Source organism: Triticum urartu, chromosome 2A (genome assembly GCF_056163025.1).
Source record: "Triticum urartu cultivar PI428250 chromosome 2A, HENAU_Tu73, whole genome shotgun sequence".
Taxonomy (NCBI): Eukaryota; Viridiplantae; Streptophyta; class Magnoliopsida; order Poales; family Poaceae; genus Triticum; species Triticum urartu.
In genome coordinates this window covers 486,101,542-486,127,090 of record NC_141874.1, presented here as the reverse complement: position 1 = coordinate 486,127,090, position 25,549 = coordinate 486,101,542, and positions in this window count along the sequence as shown.

The following is a 25,549-nucleotide window of genomic DNA, read 5'->3' as shown; positions in this document are numbered from 1 at the left end:
CATTTACCATCATTGTCCGTCTTCCTTTTAAAATCCATCTGTACTCAATAGCCTTACGACCATCGAGCCGTTCTGCCAAAGTCTACACTTTGTTTTCATACATGGATCCTCTCTCGGATTTTATGGCCTCGAGCCATTTATCGGAATCCAGGCCCACCATCGCTTCTCCATAGCTTGTAGGTTCATTGTTGTCTAGCAACATGACTTCCAAGACAGGATTACGTACCACTCTGAAGTAGTACGCATCCTTGTCATCCTACGAGGTTTGGTAGTGACTTGATCTGAAGTTTCATGATCACTATCATAAGCTTCCACTTCAATTGGTGTAGGTGCCACAGGAACAACTTCCTGTGCCCTGCCACACACTAATTGAAGAGACGGTTCAATAACCTCATCAAGTCTCCACCATCCTCCCACTCAATTCTTTCGAGAGAAACTTTTCCTCGAGAAAGGACCCGATTCTGGAAACAATCCCTTATTGCTTTCGGATCTGAGACAGGAGGTATACCCAACTGTTTTGGGTGTCCTACGAAGATGCATTTATCCGCTTTGGGTTCGAGCTTATCAGCCTGAAACTTTTCCACATAAGCGTCGCAGCCCCAAACTTTTAAGAAATGACAGCTTAGGTTTCCCTAAACCATAGTTCATACGGTGTCATCTCATCGGAATTACGTGGTGCCCTATTTAAAGTGAATGTGGTTGTCTCTAATGCTTAACCCATAAACTATTGTGGTAATTCGATAAGAGACATCATGGTATGCATCATATCCAATAGGGTGCAGTTATGATGTTCGAACACACCATCACACTATGGTGTTCCAGGCTGTATTAGTTGTGAAACAATTTCCACAATGTCTTAATTCTGTGCCAAACTCGTAATTCAGATATTCATCTCTATGATCATATCATAGATCTTTTATCCTCTTATCATGACGATCTTTCAACTTCACACTGAAATTACTTGAACCTTTCAATAATTCAGACTCGTGATTCATCAAGTAAATGTACTCAACATCTACTCAAATCATCTGTGAAGAAAGAACATAACGATATCCACTACATGCCTCAGCACTCATTGGACTGCACACATCAAAATGAATTACTTCCAACAAGTTGCTTTCTAGTTCCATTTTACTGAAACCGAGGCTTTCAGTCATCTTGCCCATGTGGTATGATTTGCATGTCTCAAGTGATTCAAAATCAAGTGAGTCCGAACGGTCCATTTGCATGGAGTTTCTTCATGCATATACACCAACAGACATGGTTCGCATGTCTCAAACTTTTCAAAAATGAGTGAGTCCAAAGATCCATCTACATGGAGCTTCTTCATGCGTTTTATACCGATATGACTTAAGTGGCAGTGCCACAAGTAGGTGGTACTATCATTACTATCTTTTGGCATGAACATGTGTATCACTACGATCGAGATTCAATAAACCATTCATTTTAGGTGCAAGACCATTGAAGGTATTATTCAAATAAACAGAGTAACCATTATTCTCCTTAAATGAATAACCGTATTGCGATAGACATAATCCAATCATGTCTATGCTCAACGCAAACACCAATCTCGATGGTAGAGGGAGCGAACGATATTTGATCATATCAACATTGGAAACACTTCCAACACATATCGTTAGCTCACCTTTAGCTAGTCTCCGTTTATTCCGTAGCTTTTATTTCGAGTTACTAACACTTTAGCAACCGAACCGGTATCTAATACCCTGGTGCTACTAGGAGTACTAGTAAAGTACACATCAACACAATGTATATCCAATATACTTCTATCGACCTTGCCAGCCTTCTAATCTACCAAGTATCTAGGGTAATTCTGCTCCAGTGGTTGTTTCTCTTATTACAGAAGCACTTAGTCTCGGGTTTGGGTTCAACCTTGGGTTTCTTCACCAGAGCAGCAGCTGAATTGCCGTTTCATGAAGTATCCCTTCTTGCCCTTGCCCTTCTTGATTTCTACTTTCGTGGTGTCAAACATCGCGAATATCTCAAGGATCATCATATATGTCCCTGATTATAGTTCATCACGAAGCTCTAGCAGCTTGGTGGTAATGACTTCGGAGAAACATCACTATATTATCTGGAAGATCAACTCCCACTCGATTCAAATGATTGTTGTACTCAGACAATCTGAGCACAAGCTCAACAATTGAGCTTTTCTCCCTTAGTTTGCAGGCTAAGAAAATTGTCGGAGGTCTTATACCTCTTGACGTGGGCACGAGCCTGAAATTCCAATTTCAGCCCTCAAAACATCTCATATGTTTCGCGACGTTTCAAAAACGTCTTCGGTGCCTCAACTCTAAACCGTTTAACTGAACTATCACGTAGTTATCAAAATGTGTATGTCAGATGTTCACAACATCCACAGACAACGTTCGACGTTCAGCGCACTGAGCGGTGCATTAAGGACATAAGCCTTCTAAGAAGCAATGAGGACAATCCTCAGTTTACGGACCTAGTCCGCATAATTGCTACTTTCAACTTTCAACTAATTTTTCTCTAGGAACATATCTAAACAGTAGAACTAAAGCGCGAGCTACGACATAATTTGCAAAATCCTTTTGACTATGTTCAGGATAATTAAGTTTATCTTATGAACTCCCACTCAGATAGACATCCCTCTAGTCATCTAAGTGATTACATGATCCGAGTCAACTAGGCCGTGTCCGATCATCACGTGAGACGGACTAGTCAACATCGGTGAACATCTTCATGTTGATCGTATCTTCTATACGACTCATGCTCGACCTTTCGGTCTTCTGTGTTCCGAGGCCATGTCTGTACATGCTAGGCTCGTCAAGTTAACCCTAAGTGTTTCGCGTCTGTAAATCTGTCTTACACCCGTTGTATGTGAACGTTAGAATCTAACACCCGATCATCACGTGGTGCTTCGAAACACGAACTGTCGCAACGGTGCACAGTTAGGGGAGAACACTTCTTGAAATTGTTGTAAGGGATCATCTTATTTACTACCGTCGTTCTAAGCAAATAAGATGTATAAACATGATAAACATCACATGCAATCAAATAGTAGTGACATGATATGGCCAATATCATATAGCTCCTTTGATCACCATCTTGGGGCTCCATGATCATCTCGTCACCGGCATGACACCATGATCTCCATCATCATGATCTCCATCATCGTGTCTTCATGAAGTTGTCTCGTCATCTATTACTTCTACTACTACAGCTAATGGTTAGCAATAAAGTAAAGTAATTACATGACGTTTATGTTGACACGCAGGTCATAAATAAATAAAGACAACTCCTATGGCTCCTGCCGGTTGTCATACTCATCGACATGCAAGTCGTGATTCCTATTACAAGAACATGATCAATCTCATACATCACATATATCATTCATCACATCCTTTGGCCATATCACATCACATAGCATACCCTGCAAAAACAAGTTAGACGTCCTCTAATTGTTGTTTGCATGTTTTACGTGGCTGCTATGGGTTTCTAGCAAGAACGTTTCTTACCTACGCAAAACCACAACGTGATATGCCAATTGCTATTTACCCTTCATAAGGACCCTTTTCATCGAATCCGATCCGACTAAAGTGGGAGAGACAGACACCCGCCAGCCACCTTATGCAACTAGTGCATGTTTGTCGGTGGAACCGGTCTCACGTAAGAGTACGTGTAAGGTTGGTCCGGGCCGCTTCATCCCACGATGCCGCCGAATCAAGATTGGACTAGTAATGGTAAGCATATTGAACAAAATCAACGCCCATAACTACTTTGTGTTCTACTCATGCATAGAATCTACGCAATAGACCTAGCTCATGATGCCACTGTTAGGGAACGTAGTAGAAATTCAAAATTTTCCTACGTGTCACCAAGATCTATCTATGGAGAGACCAGCAACGAGGGGAAGGAGAGTGCATCTACATACCCTTGTAGATCGCTAAGCGGAAGCGTTCAAGTGAACGGGGTTGATGGAGTCGTACTCGTCGTGATTCAAATCACCGATGACCAAGTGCCGAACGCACGGCACCTCCGCGTTCAACACACGTGCAGCCCGGTGACGTCTCCCACGCCTTGATCCAGCAAGGAGAGAGGGAAGGTTGAGGAAGACTCCATCCAACAGCAGCACAACGGCGTGGTGGTGATGGAGGAGCGTGGCAATCCTGCAGGGCTTCGCCAAGCACCACAGAAGAGGAGGGAGAGAGAGATGTAGGGCTGCACCAATGAGAGATTGAATCGCGTGTGTTATGGGCAGCCCTAGGCCTCATATATATAGGGGAAGGGGAGGGGCTGCGCCCCCTCTAGGGTTCCCACCCCTAGGGGGGGGCAGCCCTAGATGGGGAGCAAGGGGGCGGCCAAGAGGGGATGGGAGAGGGAGGCGCACCAATATTGGCCCTAAGGCCCATATCCCATTAGGGTTTGCCCCCTCTCCATCTCTTAGGCGCATGGGCCTTAGTGGGGCTGGTGCCCTTGGCCCATGTAGGCCAAGGAACACTCCCTACAGCCCATGTGCCCCCCCCGGGGCTGGTGGCCCCACTTGGTGGACCCCCGGGATCCTCCCGGTGGTCCCGGTACGTTACCGATAAACCCCGAAACTCTTCCGGTGACCAAAACAGGACTTCCCATATATAAATCTTTACCTCCGGACCATTCCGAAACTCCTCATGACGTCCGGGATCTCATCCGGGACTCCGAACAACATTCGGTAACCACATACAAACTTCCTTTACAACCCTAGCGTCATCGAACCTTAAGTGTGTAGACCCTACGGGTTCGGGAGACATGCAGACATGACCGAGACGTTCTCCGGTCAATAACCAACAGCGGGATCTGGATACCCATGTTGGCTCCCACATGTTCCACGATGATCTCATCGGATGAACCACGATGTCAAGGACTTAATCAATCCCGTATTCAATTCCCTTTGTCTAGCGGTACGATACTTGCCCGAGATTCGATCGTCGGTATCCTGATACCTTGTTCAATCTCGTTACCGGCAAGTCTCTTTACTCGTTCCGTAACACATCATCCCGTGATCAACTCCTTGATCACATTGTGCACATTATGATGATGTCCTACCGAGTGGGCCCAGAGATACCTCTCCGTTTACACGGAGTGACAAATCCCAGTCTCGATTCGTGCCAACCCAACAGACACTTTCGGAGATACCCGTAGTGCACCTTTATAGTCACCCAGTTACGTTGTGACGTTTGGTACACCCAAAGCACTCCTACGGTATCCGGGAGTTGCACAATATCATGGTCTAAGGAAATGATACTTGACATTAGAAAAGCTTCAGCATACGAACTACATGATCTTGTGCTAGGCTTAGGATTGGGTCTTGTCCATCACATCATTCTCCGAATGATGTGATCCCGTTATCAATGACATCCAATGTCCATGGTCAGGAAACCGTAACCATCTATTGATCAACAAGCTAGTCAACTAGAGGCTTACTAGGGACATGGTGTTGTCTATGTATCCACACATGTATCTGAGTTTCCTATCAATACAATTCTAGCATGGATAATAAATGATTATCATGAACAAGGAAATATAATAATAACTAATTTATTATTGCCTCTAGGGCATATTTCCAACACTAGATACTAACTATGGACCCGAAGGTCTACAAAGAACTACTCACGAATCATCGGAGAGGCACCAATGGAGGTGGTGAACCCCATCTGAGATGGTGTCTAGATTGGATTTGGTGGTTCTGGACTCTACGGCGGCTGGATGAATATTTTGCCGACTCCTCTAGGGTTATGGGATTTTTGGGGTATTTATAGAGCAAAGACGCGGTCCGGGGGGCACCCTGGTGGGTTGTGCCCCCCTCGGGGCACCCCCAGGCGTAGCCAGGGCCCGTTGTGTTCCTTCTGGCCCATAAAAATTCTCCATAAATTTTCGTGGCATTTGGACTCCGCTTGTCATGGAATTGTCATGACAGATGTTGGTCAGGACTTAGTCATGAGGACAACGCATCCATGTAGTAGCTTGAAGGGGTTGGTCGGAATTGAGAGACGTAAGGTTTTACCCAGGTTCAGCCCCTCACGGTGGAGGTAAAAGCCTACATCCTGCTTCATTGATATTGATGATGATGAACATGATTACAAGGGTGCTCTATCTCGAGAGCTATAGACTTGTTTGTCTAACCCTAATCTGTCCAACTCATGGAACCTCCCCTTCTTGGGGTTCCCTGTCCCTCCTTATATAAGTTGGAGGGCGGGTTACATGTGGAGTCATAGTAGGACTAGGACTACTCTATTAGAAGTGGAATCTTAGTCTTGCTCCCTTTGTAAGAGAATATTCCGTATGCCTTAAACCGGCCCACCATAACACGAGTCGGCCTTCCATGAGCTGCCTTCTAGGCCACTGGGTTTTATCGCTCCTCTGACCCGCCTACCGGGTCACCAATGAACCGCCAACTCTGGTCGGGTTACTAGTTAGTCGCTGGGTCAGGGCAGGTCACCAATGAGTCGCCAAGTCCGGCCGAGTCATACATCCGGCCGGGTTACACCATGGGGTATATCCCTGACATTAGCCCCCGGTTTAATTTGGATTTATCCATGTTGAACTCATCCAGCAAAATAAAACACAAGAACATATTTGACAGGTTGCACTCCGGGTTAAAAGTTCTTGTAAGTCGGCACCTGATCATCCTTAAGTCCTTGTCATTTCCTTCTTCTAGAAAGTCCGGGTCAATAGGTCATCCTCATAATCAATTTGCTGACATTGGTCTCTCACAGAAAATATTGTGAAGAATAATTCATTTGATTCAGCTCCCAATGCTTCACCAAAAAAATATTGGTCTTGAAATACTCATCCGATTTTCAACCGGCTTGAAGATATAGCACTTGCTGGTTTATCATTGTCAAAATTGCCAATTTGTAAATATTGATGACGCCGGGTCATAATTGTTGCTAACATCAAGCTTGAAAATGTACCTCCTTTATATGCATATTACTTATATCCCCCAAGTCTTAAGAAGGGAGCGTAGTAACAGGTTAAGACTTGCTTTAATATAAATGTTGCAACCTTGAAGAAATCCAAGTTGTTCGTATCAATCACTAGTCAAAACTGAATATTCCACATATGTCGCCCCCAAGTGCCAGGTTGTCATGCTTGCAGCAACCTGGGACTTGTAATTGGCCTATGCCCATAAAAACTTCAACCAGTGTAGCCCCCAAGGGCCGGGTGGTTATGCAATAATGAGCAGGGACTTTGTAGATATGATCATATAGAATTCAACAGCAACGTGTAGCCCCCAAGGGCTGGCTCAGCAAGACTATACTGAGCTGGGACTTTATATATACTTCATTGAAAATAGCATCATATGATGTAGCCTCCATCATAGGGTTTGAACCCGCGACCACAAGGTTAAGAGCCTTGTGCTCTACGAACTGAGCAATGGACCCTTCAATGTAATGGATTAAAGGCTTGCGTACTTTGAATTTTTGACAGGAGCAATTAGTAGCCCCCAATGGCCGGCTCATTACAATGTGATAAGTCGGGTCTTCAATAAGGTGAGAAAAAACTGACTTTGCATTAGCCCCCAAGTGCCATGGTACATGCTGGCAGTAACATGGGACTTGCATATTTGATGTAATCTCAACTTGAATAATGTAGCCGCCAAGTGCCGGGTCGTAAGCCTGCAGTGACTCGGGACTATTCCTTCCATTGTAGAATAAATCATATCCATTGATAAAATAATAGCCATTGCGCTGAAGCGACTCTTATCAGTTGGCAAGTAAATCTGAAGTTTAAATACTCAGTGGCTCTTGGCTGATGGCGACTTAATGCGCATCCATTGTAATCCGGGATTTTTTTAACCCGGCGGCTTATAGCCTTTGTGAAAATCAATAATTGATAACACATTTGAAACATCAATTTCAACTTTTGATGATGGGCTTGAACTTAATCTTTTATGTAAGTCATAGCTCTGCAAATCCTGCACAAAGTTTAGACAACATATGCCGTGGCGACTTAACATCAAAGCCAGGGCGTGTAACAACCCAAACATAATATAGTCTTATGTAAACATGGAAAAGACTAGCATTAAGGCCATTCAAGCCTAAACATACTGGCGACTTAAAGTAAAAAGCCAGGGCGGGTTATCAAACCTCGCATATTCATCCAATCATTTTAAAAATGTACTTGGAAATTTGGCTCAAATTGCTGGCTTACATCGCCACATCCAGTGAGGGTAATAATCCAATGATTTATAAGCGCATGATTCCAAAGGCGCAATCCAAAGTATACTGGCAACTTAATGTCCAAAGCCAGGGTGGGTTACCAAACCTCACATCTTCATATAACAAGTACAAAATATACCTGTGAATTTGGTTCACACTATCGGCTTGCATCACCATATCCAATGAGGTTAACAGCCCAAAGACTCATAGCGCATAACACCAATTACGCAATTAAAGTGCCCCGGCGACTTAACATCCAAAGCCAGGATGGTTTATCAAAAAACCTGAATATTCATACAATTATAATCCGGGGCCAGTATCAACCCGGAGTCATGAAGTATCATCATTTTGATTACTCAAGGCAAAATATCCTGACGACTTAAAGTCTGCTATTAGGGCGGGTTATCAAACCAAAAGATGATCAATGATTAGTAATATAATCAAGGCTACGTGGCCTGTGAAATCAGTTTATACTTGAAAGTGCGTTATATTGACTAGAGGGGGGTGAATAGGCGATTTTTATGAAAGTCTTCAAAACTTGGGAGTTATGAAGACAAACAGTGAAGATTATGCCTATTACTATGCAGCGGAAGTTAGATTACACTAGGCCAGCCATGGTCATGTATTCAATAGAGTGAAAGCACAGTGACAAACAACTTCAGTGTAATAAGGATCAAGTAGGAAGAAGTTATGAAGCCAAACAGATCATGCATTCATGTTGTGAAGACAAATGATAAAGCAAGCACGCAATGACTTCACAATGAGTAACAGCAAGAGAAGGAAGTGAAGATGAAACCAGTGACACGTTGAAGACAATGATTTGTTGGACCAGTTCCAGTTGCTGTGACAACTGTACGTCTGGTTGGAGCGGCTAGGTATTTAAACCAAAGGACACACAGTCCCGGACACCCAGTCCTGAACACGCAGCTCAGGACACCCAGTCCTCACCGTTTTCTCCTTGAGCTAAGGTCACACAGACCTTGCCCAATCACTCTGGTAAGTCTTCAAGGTAGACTCCCAAACCTTCACAGACTTCGTTCACCGGCAATCCACAATTTCTCTTGGATGCTCAGAACGCGACGCCTAACCGTCTGGAGGATGCACAGTCCTCAAGTGTAATAAGTCTTCAGATCACTCAGACACGAAGACTTAAGTGATTCCCAATTTACTCTGGCTCTGGGTGGTTAGGGCTTTTCTCCTCGCTAGGAATTTTCTCTCAAAGGCTTCAAGGTGGGTTGCTCTAAAACGACAAAAGCCGTGCACTGAAATCTGAGCAGCCAACCGTTTATGGTTGTGGGGGTGGGCTATTTATAGCCACTTGGCAACCCGACCTGATTTGTCCGAAATGACCCTGGGTCACTAAGGAACTGACATGTGTCTCAACGGTCAGATTTCGAACTCTCATGGCAGCTTTACTTGGGCTACAAGCAAAGCTGACTTGTCCGGCTCTGGACAAGATTCGCTCTCATTGTCTTCACTCGAAGACATAGGTTTTTGATTTAGGCATCACTTCAGTCATTCTGACTGGTTCTCCTGGACCCCACTTAACAGTACGGTGGTTCCTATGACTCAACAAGAATAAAAAGAACTACGAAGGATCTAAGTCTTCGAGTTCCATAGGCTTCATAACGTGTCTTCTGTTGTCATAGTCTTCAATGTGAATATCTTCATATACCACCTTTGTCTTCAATGTCTTCATACATTTTTAGGGGTCATCTCTGGTAGTAAAACCGAATCAATGAGGGACTTCTACCTGTGTTTTCCTGCAATTCTCACAAACACATTAGTCCCTCAACTAGGTTTGTCGTCAATACTCCAAAACCAACTAGGGGTGGCACTAGATGCACTTACAATCTCCCCCTTTTTGGTGATTGATGACAAACTAGTTGAAGTTTTCAAACGGGGAATATAAAGTGTGAAGTCTGTAAAGGGATTGTCATCATAAGTTGCAAGTGCTCCCCCTGAAGATGTGCATATAAGTTAATTTGCTTTTGGAATGCAAATGCACATGGCAGGTTGTACTTGTGGAGATCAGCTTCAGCTTATGATGACAATCTACTATGCATGTGAAAGTATATGAAGATAATAACATGCATAATGGGAAATGGACGTCTGCAGAATGAGATGAGTGCGGAATTTATCATCGCACATAGAGTGGTAAACAAGTAGTAGACGACCATCGAGTTTTAGTGTTTACAACTCAAAAGAACCAAATGAAGCAAAAACAAGAGTTGTAAACACGAAGCAAAGTATAACAAAACAAGGCACCCGCCCATATTGACCCGCTTGAAGACTATAAACATCATATGCTTCTCCCCCTTTTGTCAGGAATGACCAAAAAGGTTTGAAGACATAGAGTTTTCTACGCGTTCCCAGGCGCAGCAGGGTCGATGGAGTTGTTTGGCGGTGCTGAGCTTTGAGGTGCTGAAGCGGGAGGTGGTGAAGTAGCATCATCATCTTCATCAATGATCCTCACAGTGACGGTGGCAGCAGATGAGGAATACTCAGAGTCTTCAAGTGACGATGTGTTGCGCATCACAGCCCTCCTGGGAGGTGTGGTGTCAAATTTGAAGCGCTTTGTGAAGCCATCCTCTTCAAGTTCAGCTTCAGTGCAGATCATTGAGAGCCCTTTCCACGTACGACGGCAAGTCTCATGCGTAACGAAGGCATTCTTGGTGGCCAGGTTTCGAAGACGATTGACATCCACCAAGAGGCTCTTCATCTGACGTTTCAGCCAGTCGTGATGCCTATCTTTCTTTTGGTGAAGGGCCACAAGAAGCTCTCGGTCAGTGAGGACACGAGCACGCTTCTTGGGTCTTGGAGCGTTTGTGCTATCTGTGGCTTCAGTTGATGCTGGTGCACGTGTAGTGCCAGCCATAGGATAGACCCTGGACATGGCTTCAACACCTTCAACATTCTGAGTGAAGCTCTGGTGTTCGGCATTCTAAAGACTTATTGGTTGCTTGGCAGGCTCAGGGTATATTGCTTCAGCAGAGATATCCACATCTGGCAGGAAGATGCGATGGTTTCGGGCTGAGGGCTGATACGAAATTGTAGAGTGCAGTTTGATCAGCCTCATCACCCAAGGGGCATAGATTTTCAGACCAAATAAGTCCGAGCCTGACGCAGCAAGTTGTCGTATGAAAAGATCCTGTGCATTGAAGCATTTGCCATGCATGATATAGAATATGAGAGTCTTCATTGCACCCTCAATCTTGGCATGTGGAGAGTGTCCCTTAATGGGACAGAGAGTCCGCCGGATAATATGATATATGGTCCTGGGCAGGTACTCTAGGTCTTCAACGAAGAACTCAATCGGATAGGGTGCATCTTGAAGCAATGGCTTCATCATTGAGAGCATCTGACTCATATTGGGTTCAGGTCTCTGAAATATGCTCTCAATAGCTTCAGAATGAAGTTGACACCCTTCCTCGAAGAATTCGCCTGGAGTGGGCAAGCCAGTGAGCTCAATGATATTTAATGCATTGGCTTCATGATGGACATTTCCGGTCATCCACTCCAGGATCCAAGTCTTAGGATCTCTGTTGTAGCCTTTGATGTGGAGAGTGGCATAAAACTGAAGCAGAAGCTCTTCGTTCCAGTGCTCTTCATCAGTCATGAACGGCAGCAGACCCACTTGCCTGAAGCAGTCCAAAGCTTCCTCAAGACATGGCAGACCAGCAATAGCTTCAACCTCAAGGCGCTTGTGTGGGAAGATGCGACCTTGGTTGTATAAGATGCAAGAATAATAGCTGCGCTGTGAATAGCTCCAGAACCTGTCTGATACAATCCTTTCCCTTGAATAGGGGTTCTTGGAGCTATCGAAAAATGTGTTGTCTGCCTTGAAGCTGTTTACATCAAGGGAGCCAGGTGCTGATGTAGGACCTGGGAACCTTGGAAGCCTTGGGACTGGCTTCTGGACATGAGGCCTGTGCTCTATGTGGTAGTCAAATTGTGGACCTGCAACAGACTCAGGAACTGAAGTGTCTGGCTCAGTGGCTTCGCTGTTCGCTGAAGCATTTGGTGGGGCGGGCTCCACATTGGCTTCAGTGTTAGTAGTTTGAGGGACATCTTCAGGCACGTTCTTTTGGGAAACTGCATCTTGATGGAGCGAGGGAGTGAGTTCTGGAGGTGCTACTTGATTGTCTTCGGCTGATGCAGCCGGAATTTCTGCAGACTGGACTTGAGGCCGTGGACCTTTGCGAAGCCTACGGAAAGCAGACAACGCTTGTGGTGTCGGAGTGGGCTGGGCCTGAATGTCTTCTTCCTCCTGAGGGCGATCTGCCCATGACTCATCTTGTGCCATTGGCGTCAGAGGACGACCAATGCTGATGGGTTCGCTTGTTTCAAGCTGAGGAAGGGCTGCATCACCTTGCACATTGTCCTGATGACCAATGTCTTCAGCAGCTAGTGGGTCGGCTGCTGGAATATCTTCAGCGTCAGGTGCCTCTGTGGGAGCAGGCTCATGAACTGTTAGTCTTCTTTCTGCATTGGGGTGAATGACAGAAAGGGGTTCAACCATCAAGGGCTCTGTGGGAGCAGCCCTAGATTTCTTAGTCTTGCGCTTCTTTTTACTGGGGGCAGAAGGAGAGGCTTCAGAGCTCTTCCTTTTTTTGGCTTCAGCTTCTGCAGCTCTTGTCTTCTTTAGCTCAGAAGCTGTTGACCGGCTCTTTGGCTTCGAGCCAGTCGTGGCGGTTGGGAAGACAATGGAAGTGGCTGCTTGGCTTGATGCCTCTGGTTCACTCACAGCAGGCTGCTTCTTCTTCTTTGCGGCCATCTTGGGGTCGATGCCTGGACGCCCAAGTGCCTTGCGCTTTTCAGCCTCGTTGTAGGCTTGAACACATTTGTCAGCCAATGACTTCATCCTTTCACGCGAGCCTTGAGCTTCAGCATGCTTCTTCAGAAAGTTTTCTTTGAGATCATGCAGCATGATTTTGAAGCTTCTCACTTCCTGCACGCTGAGACTGGCCATGTGCTTCTTGAACTGAGCTTTTTCGTGATCAATTTTCTGCTTCAGCTCAACAATGCGCTGAGCAATGGCCAGTTCTGAAGCAATTGCGCATTGGAAGGCGACGCTGAGTCCAACAGGCAGTTGCAGATCATCGAAGCTTATATCTGGTGTGTCAAACCATTCATCGATGAAGCTGTGGATGATGGCAACATCAAAGAGAGGCAGATTGTTGAAGATTTCCGCTTCCTCCTTGCTTTTGATGAGCTGTTCTAGTGCGTCATCGCCCAGATCTTCATCGCTTGATAGATCAATGGCTTCACTGCGCAGAATGGCAGCAGTAGTGAGCTCTTTGCCTGTGTGTTGCTGGGGCTCCTTATCCTTCAGGGGCTTGGAGATGCGGGATACATCTTCAGACTGCACACTGACTTCAGGAGGTGCAGTTTTCAATGGCTTCGCTCTTGAGATTTTTGAGGCAGGGGCCGGCTTCGAAGCTTTTGGTTTCTTTGTCTGCTTTGGCTTCGGCGCAGCAGGGGCGTCATCAGACTCAGTATCTGCTGGAGGGTCATTCACGGCAGTCCCTTGGACTAGGATGCGGGTGATGAGGCCTGCAAGATTGGCATACGGCCCGATGATATTGGGATCGGCGTCGCGTGTGCCATCTGCCCTTGGTTCAGAGGGACCAGGGTTGAAATCTAATCCCAGCTTCTTCTTGTTTTGCTTTGCAGAGTTCTGAGCAAATTGGAAGTTGCGCTTGAACAGATTGTCATCGCGACACCAGAGAAGTGATGACGGATGTGCTTCAGCTGGCTGTGGTCCTCTCACCATGCATGGATAGAAGCCTTGAGCAATGGCTTCGTCTCTGGACCTGGGTACGAGATTTTTGTATAATACGTCTCCCCACGGTCTCTTGATGGTTCCTTTTGCTTGACCAACAAGAACTGGCTTCAGGAGAGTTGATGTGATGCTGCAAGTACTCTGCAAATGAACGCAGACTATGAGAACCAAAGGATTCTCCCACGGACATGTACCTGTGACAGCATTAAGGTGCGAGGGAAGGGGAAGAGGTCATATGCATTCTCAGAAGATTTTGAAGATAAATCGGTTTAGAAGACATTGACCTCATTGTGCGAAGACATTCACTTATAGATAAGAAGTTGGTTCCAGATTTGTACGAACCCATAGATCAGTACAAGTGAGGAATCTAACTACTTTATGAAGCACAAGTGAATATACTAGGCATGTTATGAGATGCAGCGAGAGATCTAACTGGTGTGAAGAGAAACTTCTTATGGTTGAAAGTGACAGAACCAAGAGATCAACAGAGGCTGTAAAAAGAAGTTTTATTTACCACACTGGAACTGCTAGACGAAGTGGGAGTTGAGGCCGAACAGTTCGATCCTCCATGCCCTAACTTGGCGACGGAAGACACCTACGGCGACGGCGGAGAGAGCGATGTCCGCTGTCGGCGTGAAAACGGCGTCGGAGAGGTTGCGGCAGTGAAGCGCTTCGTCGCCGGCGTCGTCAAGAGCTAGCGGTGGCGCTAGGGTTCGTGCGAGGATGGAAGAAGGAGATAATGACTGCGGTAAGTGTGAATTTATAGACTCAGAGGCGGCACTGTGCTATTACGCAGGTGCCCCTGGCGGTTCGCATTTGAGGTACACGTGGCCAGTTAGCGGAAGTTTGGGGTTTGTTCCACGTCCCACGCACGCCTAAATTGTCGGGCGGTCGTTCCTACTTCTCCGGATTTCTTGTGGATGAATGAGCATTGAAAACGGTTTTAAAGTTTGTCTCTGTGTCTTCTGCTGACAAGGATGCAGAGAAGACATTCGACAGTTTCAATAGAATGCATACGACTTGGAGAGATAGAGTTTGAGGTAGAAATCATGGAGAGGTTAGGGTCCGATCACATTCACTTAGTTCAAAAGATTCAAACAAGAAGACATAGCTATAAGTGAATGCTGTAGAGGACAGAACACCAGTACATATATATATATATATATATATATATATATATATATCTATATAATCAACGCAGTGAAGATAATCATGAAGACATGTTGAGATTGAAGCCAAACCAAATGTGAAGACATTGCGAGGTAACGCCATGAGTGAAATACTTCAAAATAGAACGTTTGGTGGTGGCGTTACCCACCGTATAGGAAGTATTAGACCCAAACACGGCGCACAATTTTCGTGGCGCTCCGAAGTCAAATTCCATATTAATCTATTCACACTTAGAATGTATGTCTTCATTGATTGAAGATATACGTTACTTCGTGTGTTGCACATCTAAATCATCAATATGCATAAGTGTTAGGATGTGTGCCTGATCACAGGACATTTGAGGATTCCAAGATATTTAGCTCACACCGTAACTTGCAAAACCTCTTCTCATCCAAGGGCTTGGTGAAGATATCTGCCAATTGCTCTTCAGTGTTGACGTGTATGATATCAATGTCTTCCTTCACAACATGATCTCTGAGAAAGTGATGACAAATTTCAATGTGCTTTGTCTTCGAGTGCTGAACTGGGTTGTTGGCAATCTTGATGGCGCTTTCGTTGTCGCAGTAAAGTGGCACTTGCTTCAAATGAATGCCATAATCCTTGAGTGTTTGCTTCATCCACAGAAGCTGAGCGCAGCAAGATCCAGCAGCAATGTATTCAGATTCAGCAGTGGAGAGAGATACACAGTTCTGCTTCTTTGAAGACCAACATACAAGTGATCGTCCCAAAAAGTGACATGTGCCTGATGTAGACTTGCGATCAACTTTGTCACCAGCATAATCAGCATCCGAAAATCCAACCAAATCAAACTCTGAGCCCTTTGGATACCATAATCCTAGAGTTGGGGTGTGAGCCAAATATCGAAGAATTCGCTTCACGGCTAAGTGATGCGACTCCTTTGGTGCCTCTTGAAATCGAGCACACATGCAAACACTAAGCATGATATCTGGCCTAGATGCACATAAATAAAGCAAAGACCCAATCATGGAGCAGTATACCTTTTGATCGAACTCTTTACCATTGTCGTCAGGACCTAGATGATGTTTGGCCGGCATTGATGTTGTGAAGCCTTTGCAGTCTTGCATACCGAACTTCTTCAGGCAATCTTTGAGATACTTCTCTTGAGATATGAAGATGCCATTGCTCTGTTGTCGGATTTGAAGACCAAGAAAGAACTTCAGCTCCCCCATCATGGACATCTGATATTGCTCTTGCATCATATATCCAAACTCTTCACTGTACTTCCGATTGGTGCAGCCGAAGATAATGTCATCCACATATATTTGGCACACAAACAGTTCACCATCGTATGTCTTCGTGAAAAGAGTGGGATCCAGGGAACCAGGTATGAAGCCTTTTCTCTTCAGAAAGTACTTGAGTGTATCATACCAGGCCCTAGGGGCTTGTTTGAGGCCATACAGTGCCTTGTTGAGCTTGTATACCATATCAGGATGTTTTGGATTTTCAAAACCAGGTGGTTGTGCAACATACACTTCTTCTTCAATCTTGCCATTGAGAAAGGCACTTTTCACATCCATTTGATATAGAAGTATGTTATGATGATTTGCATAGGCCAGCAGTATGCGTATGGCTTCAAGCCTAGCCACAGGAGCAAAAGTTTCATCGAAGTCAATGCCGTCTACTTGAGTATATCCTTGAGCAACGAGACGAGCTTTGTTTCTAACAACTTGACCATGCTCATCTTGCTTGTTGCGGTATATCCATTTGGTGCCTATTATGTTGTGCTTCCGTGGATCGGGACGCTTAACTAGTTCCCATACATTATTCAGCTCAAACTGTTGAAGCTCTTCTTGCATAGCTTGAATCCATTCAGGTTCCATGAAGGCTTCTTCAACTTTCTTGGGTTTTGATATTGAGACGAATGCGAAATGCCCACAGAAGTTTGCTAGCTGAGTTGCCCTTGAACGAGTGAGTGGACCAGGTGCATTGATGCTGTCAAGTATTCTATCAATCTGCCCTTCCTTTGCAACACGAGGATGTATAGGGCGAAGACTTTGCTCTTGCTGATCTGCGTTGTTGTTTGGAGGAATGTCTTCATGCTGAGCATTGTCTTCATGTTGATCAGGTGCTGAGATGATGAGTTCTTCTTCAGGATGAGCTTCAGAAGGCATAATCTCTCCAGTTCCCATAAGCTTGATTGATTCACTAGCTGGGACTTCATCTAGCACATTTGGCAGTTGCTCTCTTTGTGAACCATTTGTTTCATCAAACCGTACATCCACTGTTTCGACCACTTTGTGATGGAAGAGATTGAAGACTCTGTAGGAGTGTGAATCCTTTCCATATCCAAGCATAAAGCCCTCATGTGCTTTTGGTGCAAACTTTGAGGTGTGATGTGGGTCCTTAATCCAGCACTTTGCGCCAAATACTCTGAAGTAACTGACATTTGGCTTCTTGCCAGTTAGGAGTTCATAAGATGTCTTGTTCAAAAGCTTGTGAAGATAAACACGATTGATTGTATGGCATGCAGTACCAATGGCTTCAGTCCAGAATTTTCTTGGAGTCTTGTATTCATCTAGCATTGTTCTGGCCATTTCAATGAGTGTTCTGTTCTTGCGTTCGACGACGCCATTCTGCTGTGGCGTGTATGGAGCTGAGAATTCATGTGTGATGCCCAAGGTATCCAGATATGTATCAAGGCCAGTGTTCTTGAATTCAGTGCCATTGTCACTTCTGATGTGCTTTATCTTGGCGCCAAAATTGTTCATAACTCGATTTGCGAAGCGTCTGAAGACATCCTGCACTTCAGTCTTGAAAAGGATTATGTGCACCCAAGTATATCTAGAATAATCATCAACAATGACGAAGCCATAGAGGCAAGCAGTAGTAGTAAAAGTTGAGTAGTGAGTGGGACCGAAAAGATCCATGTGGAGCAGTTCGAAGGGTTGTGTAGTAGTCATGATTGTCTTCGAAGGGTGTTTTGCCCTTGTCATCTTCCCTGCTTCACAGGCACCGCATAAATGATCTTTCTTGAACTTGACGCCCTCGATGCCTATGACGTGCTTTTTCTTCGCAAGGGTGTGGAGGTTCCTCATGCCAGCATGCCCAAGCCTTCGATGCCAAAGCCAGCATTCTGAAGCTTTTGCAAGAAGACATACTGCAAGTTGTGGTCCTGCTGAGAAATCTACCACGTACAAATCACCTTTCCGATACCCTTCAAACACTAGAGATTTGTCAGATTCCATTAGCACCAGGCAACGATATTTTCCAAACATTACAATCATATTCAAATCGCAAAGCATTGAGACAGACATTAAGTTGAAGCCAAGGGATTCAACAAGCATGACTTTATCCATGTGTTGATCCTTTGAGATTGCAACTCTACCTAGACCCAATACCTTACTTTTACCAGTGTCAGCAAATGTGATGTGGCTCTTGTCGGATGGACGTAAAGTTGAGTCCATAAGAAGGCTTCTTCTGCCAGTCATATGATTTGTACACCCACTGTCAATAATCCATTCTGAAGACTTTGAAGTCGCTGGTGTCGTACCCTACAGTGCAGTTAGGGGGATAGGCTTCACGAAGAGAATTGTGAAGCATAAACATATGACGAACCAGTGGGTTATGAAAACTTAGATCCAGATTAGGACTAATAGGGAGAGTAGCATGCGATTCAGGAGCAAAGTACATAATGATGCCATTCGGGCATTTTATCTTGCGCCCTACAAGATTTTTAAGGTCCCCAGCAATAGCATCAGAAGATTTTGTTTTTCTGCTGGAGACCTTTCCCTGCAGAAGAGAGTTAAGCTTTCTTAACCACCCACATCTTCAAGGGTGGCTTAGAAGCAATAAGTCTAAGTGCAGCATCTGAGAATTTTGACTTTGAAGCCTTAGCAAATAGTCTAGCAGGTGGACAATAATACTCATAGGAATAAGCAGAATAAATTTTGGTCATATGAACACGATTCGATGAACCGCTCTCATATTCATATGCCTGAGTATAGTTTCCCTGCAAAATATTTGCGTTAGTGCAACTCAGGTGAGTCCTCTGTTTGTATGAAGCCTTTGGACCATATGAAGCCTTTGGTCTGAGGTTTGTCTTCTTTAAGTGAGGTGTCATGAAGACATTCACAGGAAGATTTTCCAGACATGTGTTCGGAACCCAGATCTTCTTCAAAGGCGGTCCATTCCTGCAGTTAGTACCAATGTACCTGGCAAATACTTCACCATTCTGACTCTTAAACAGTTTGTAGTTTGCATCAAAGGATTCATCAATGATAATGGGGTTAGCACAAGTGAAGCCAGATAAATTGGATGGATCTGCTAAGGATTCCTTTGCAGCAACCCATGTGGTTTTGGGGTACTGCTCAGGTTTCCAGTAAGAGCCATCTGCATTAATTTTCCTCACGAACCCAACACCCTCTTTCCTAGGGTTTCGGTTCAGAATCTGCTTCTTAAGGACATCACATAGTGTCTGATGCCCTTTTAGACTTTTGTACATCCCTGTTTCAAGCAATGTCTTCAATCTAGCATTCTCATCAGCAATAGCAGTGGTATCCTCAGCAGAGGGGTTAGTTACCACGTCAACAGTTGAAGATATTGCAACAGCAGTAGCAGTGGAACATTCAGCAACAGAATTAGCATTATCACGCTCAATGCATTTAAGACATGGTGGTTCAAATCCTTCCTGAGCGAAACTGATCTGTTCGGCTCGAAGTGACTCATTTTCCTTTTGAAGATCTTCATGATCCGCTCTCAACTTCTCAAGATCTTGCTTCTTTTGAAGATAATCATAGGAAAGCTTTTCATGAGTAGTTGAGAGAGTCTCAAGACGATCTTCAAGTTCCTGATACTTAACGTGAAGATTTTTTATGTCTTCAATTAAGGATTCAGAACGAGTCATTTCAGCACCCAACAGATCATCACTTCTGTCTAACAGTTTTTGAATATGTTCCATAGCTCTCTGTTGTTCAGTTGCAATTTTAGCAAGTGTTTTGTAGCTAGGTTTTGAATCACATTCAGAGTCATCGTCACTAGATGTTTCATAGCGAGTAGTGCGTGTGTTTACCTTGGCACCGCGTGCCATGAAGCAGTAGGTAGGAGTGGAGTCGTTCTTGTCATTTGCATCGGTGTCGGTGATGCAGTCATTGTCTTCAGTGTTGAAGATGGACTTGGCGACGTATGCTGTAGCCAGACTCGCAATGCCAGAATCAGACTCCTCCTCAGACTCCACCTCTGCCTCCTCAGATGCGGATTCCTCCTCTGAATCCATCTCCTTTCCAACAAACGCACGTGCCTTGCCAGATGAGCTCTTCTTGTGTGATGAAGACTTTGATGAAGACCTGGAAGAAGACTTTGAGTATTTCTTCTTCTTCTTGTCGTCAGAATCATATTCCTTGCTCTTCTTCTTCCTTCTGTTCTCATTGTACCACTGTGGACACTCAGAGATGAAGTGTCTAGTTTTCTTGCACTTGTGACATGTTTTCTTCTTGTAGTCATGAGCAGAAGCTTCATCATTCCTTGAGCTTGATCGTGAAGATTTTCTGAAGCCTTTCTTCTTGGTGAATTTTTGGAACTTCTTCACTAGCATTGCAAGTTCTCTTCCAATGTCTTCAGGATCATCAGAACTGCAGTCAGATTCTTCTTCAGATGAGGAGACAGCTTTTGCCTTCAAGGCGCGAGTTCGCCCATAGTTTGGACCGTAGATATCTCTTTTCTCAGAAAGCTGAAACTCGTGTGTGTTGAGCCTCTCAAGTATGTCAGACGGATCGAGTGTCTTGAAATCAGGACGTTCTTGAATCATCAGGGCCAGGATATCAAACGAACTATCAAGTGATCTCAGCAGCGTTTTGACGATTTCATGTTTGGTGATTTCAGTGGCGCCGAGGGCTTGAAGCTCATTTGTGATGTCAGTGAGTCTATCAAATGTGTGTTGGACATTCTCATTGTCATTTTGCTTGAAGCGGTTGAAGAGATTGCAAAGGACACTGATTCGTTGATCTATCTAGGTTGAGATGCCTTCATTGACCTTGGAGAGCCAGTCCCAGACCAGTTTGGATGTCTTTAAGGCACTCACACGGCCATACTGTCCTTTGGTCAGATGACCACAGATGATGTTCTTGGCAGTAGAGTCCAGTTGAATGAATTTCTTGACATCAGCAGCAGTGACACCTTCTCTAGCCTTGGGAACGCCGTTCTCGACGACATACCATAGATCGACGTCAATGGCTTCAAGATGCATGCGCATCTTATTCTTCCAGTACGGATATTCAGTTCCATCGAAGACGGGGCATGCAGCGGAGACTTTGATTATCCCTGCAGTCGACATAGCTAAAACTCCAGGTGGTTAAACCGAATCACACAGAACAAGGGAGCACCTTGCTCTGATACCAATTGAAAGTGCGTTATATCGACTAGAGGGGGGGTGAATAGGCGATTTTTATGAAAGTCTTCAAAACTTGGGAGTTATGAAGACAAACAGTGAAGATTATGCTTATTACTATGCAGCGGAAGTTAGATTACACTAGGCCAGCCATGGTCATGTATTCAATAGAGTGAAAGCACAGTGACAAACAGCTTCAGTGTAATAAGGATCAAGTAGGAAGAAGTTATGAAGCCAAACAGATCATGCATTCACGTTGTGAAGACAAATGATAAAGCAAGCACGCAATGACTTCACAATGAGTAACAGCAAGAGAAGGAAGTGAAGATGAAACCAGTGACACGTTGAAGACAATGATTTGTTGGACCAGTTCCAGTTGCTGTGACAACTGTACGTCTGGTTGGAGCGGCTAGGTATTTAAACCAAAGGACACACAGTCCCGGACACCCAGTCCTGAACACGCAGCTCAGGACACCCAGTCCTCACCGTTTTCTCCTTGAGCTAAGGTCACACAGACCTTGCCCAATCACTCTGGTAAGTCTTCAAGGTAGACTCCCAAACCTTCACAGACTTCGTTCACCGGCAATCCACAATTTCTCTTGGATGCTCAGAACGCGACGCCTAACCGTCTGGAGGATGCACAGTCCTCAAGTGTAATAAGTCTTCAGATCACTCAGACACGAAGACTTAAGTGATGCCCAATTTACTCTGGCTCTGGGTGGTTAGGGCTTTTCTCCTCGCTAGGAATTTTCTCTCAAAGGCTTCAAGGTGGGTTGCTCTAAAACGACAAAAGCCGTGCACTGAAATCTGAGCAGCCAACCGTTTATGGTTGTGGGGGTGGGCTATTTATAGCCACTTGGCAACCCGACCTGATTTGTCCGAAATGACCCTGGGTCACTAAGGAACTGACATGTGTCTCAACGGTCAGATTTCGAACTCTCATGGCAACTTTACTTGGGCTACAAGCAAAGCCGACTTGTCCGGCTCTGGACAAGATTCGCTCTCATTATCTTCACTCGAAGATATAGGTTTTTGATTTAGGCATCACTTCAGTCATTCTGACTGGTTCTCCTGGACCCCACTTAACAGTACGGTGGTTCCTATGACTCAACAAGAATAAAAAGAACTACGAAGGATCTAAGTCTTCGAGTTCCATAGGCTTCATAACGTGTCTTATGTTGTCATAGTCTTCAATGTGAATATCTTCATATACCACCTTTGTCTTCAATGTTTTCATACATTTTTAGGGGTCATCTCTGGTAGTAAAACCGAATCAATGAGGGACTTCTACCTGTGTTTTCCTGCAATTCTCACAAACACATTAGTCCCTCAACTAGGTTTGTCGTCAATACTCCAAAACCAACTAGGGGTGGCACTAGATGCACTTACAATACTGCCGGTTTACAGTGCCATATGGAGTAAGGGGTAATATCCCAAAACTTTGAGCACATCGCTCTAAGTACATAAAATCATCATACACTAGCGACTTAAAGTCCAAGACCAGGCTGGGTTAATAAACGTCGGATAGATTCATATATGGACCATAAGGCAACATAGCCCTCGTCAGTTTTCAACCATGTATTAACATGTCACAAGAGATGAATATCAAAAAATGTTCAAATCAACAGCAAATCAAAAAACAAGGCTTCCACAGGCTGCCAAGCCTTCAAATCAAGTGATTTTCAAGAGCCGCACATCCACTGAGTTAAACCTTCGTTCAACCTTGTAAGCCGGGCCTCACATGACCAATCGCCGTTTTAACTTTGACAAATTCAGGGTCTGTATAAGATTGACTGTCAAGAGTACGGCGAGTCATTTCAGGATTATCTGGGCGAAGTGGCAGACTTAAAAAGGAAAGATAACCTGGATTTTAAGGTGAATACACCTGGCTTCCAAGCCTACTACAAGGGTTAACAAAGCTCTTTCCCATTTAACAAAGAGCCCCCAAGTAATATTTCATTCCACGCATACAACCCAGATCAAATAGGGTAGTCACAGCTATGCTCAGTGAGCAGGAAGCCCCCAAGTATTTTGTAATCATGGCGTACAAGCCGGATCAAGAGGGTAGTCACAACAATGCTCAGTGAGCAGGAAGCCCCCAAGTGATCAATAATATGATAAGCCAATAAGGCAGGATAACCCATGTTTGAACCGCGCATCATGGCAGCAAGTTCTCTTTGGCAACCTTTAATTTTTCTGAGAACTCTAACTTGTGAGAGATGGATTCTTTGGAACCGGAATTTTAAAACCGGATATTGAGAGACAGATTTCCCTTGAGCCGGATTTTAAATCGGATATTGAAAGCTTCAAAGCTTTGCGAGGAAACATATTTCCCTTGAGCCAGATTTTAAACCGGAGTTCTTCATTTTGAGCCGGAAATTTTCTGACGGCCTTCAAATTTTCATCAATATGGTAGTAGCCTCCGGGACTGGGTTAATTTTCCCTCCAATGACCCAAAGTTTTTGAATTCACTAAAACAGGCCAATTTTGCCGAGTCATGTCATTGTAGCCCCCGGGTCTTAAGACAACCCGAGGAGTTGTTTTAAGAATCTCCATATTTGACCATGATATAAACCGGTATGAGTCATTCAACAACTCAATGATATAACAGTCCTTGACATATTAGGCCAGAAATTATCCACCGCGGAGTTGATGATCACCACGGTGAAGCTGAAATCAATTACGACCGAGTCGGCCGTGAGAGCAAATAGATGAACCGGCCGCGGTGTTGTAAGCCAGCGCGAACGATCGAGGCAATTGCAGGCGCGGTAAGCCGCACGGACGGGCGAATCAACCACGTCATATTGATGTAAATTGGGCCATGAAAATGGCAGTTTGCACATATCATCGAGCATCATGGCATGGTCAAATGCTAGCGCATCATAATGGTGGTGCGAGCTATACATCCATGACACGACCATCGCTCTTGCAATGAATAATTATCCTGCATAAACAATATTGCAGATCAAGACAAAGAAAAACTGTTCTCCGACAAGAAACAACATGCGGTAATAAAACAAACATGGATGAATATCACATGATATATCTTAACGCCTGATGACTTTCGCGTGCTTCCATAAACAGTGAGCCCTTGTCCTGTTTTACTCAGACAAAAGACGACCCGTGCGTACTTCCGCCGGAATGTCTCTTAGATGCAACACAACAAGCTTGTATCTAGCAGCTCGAGTCCAAAGAGCAGGTTGATTCAGATCGGGCAAGAACTCCATAACACAAGTGCTCAGGCCTGTTTGGCGACGGTAGAAGCGGGCGGCTCGAGGTGGAGACGAGGCCGGTGAAGCACAGGCGGCTCGAGGTAAGGGCGAGTCCAGTGATACGTAGGCGGCTTGCAGCCGGCGGCTCTCACCACGGCGTGGGGTGGCTCAGGGCCTCGTCGGCGGATAAACGGAGCAGCTCCAAGGCGGGGCGGCTCACCCACGGCGTATCATCTGTGGACAAGGCCCTCGTCGAGCTCGGAAGAACCCGGACGGGGCGAATTGCTAGAGGAGTTGGCGGGCCGACAACAGCAGCTCATCGGCGGAGACCAGCAAGCCCGAGGGCGAGGTCGACTTGGTGGCATGACGCAGCTCGGTGACTTGGAGGCAAGCCCCTGGTCATAGTGGCGGCAGCTCCAGCAGGGGCGGCTCAGGCAGAGTCGGTTTGATGCCGGCTTGAGGCGCGGCGGCGCAGGTGAGGCGCGGGCTGCGAGGGCGGCTCAAAGCGAGGCCAAGCAGTGGTTGCGGCGCGAGGCGAGCCATGGCGCAGAGGCGGGGCGATTCGAGCGAGGAAGAAGTCAGCCCGGCGGCCTATGGCACGACCAGCAAGGGTAACTCTCTGCAGAGGCTCAACGGGACGGCAACTCACAGGGTGAGGCAGCACGAGGCCGAGATGACGGTGGGCGACGCGAGTCCTGGTTCGAGGCCGCTGCAGCTCAGAGTAGAGGCGGATACCGGCCACCAAGATGGCGGCGGGGCACCGGCAAAGGGAGGCCGGCCATACGGCGGCCGCAGGGGCGGTCCGGTCCGCTCGAGTCAAGGCGGCGGCCCTTGGCACAGCCGTGGCCGCAGCGTC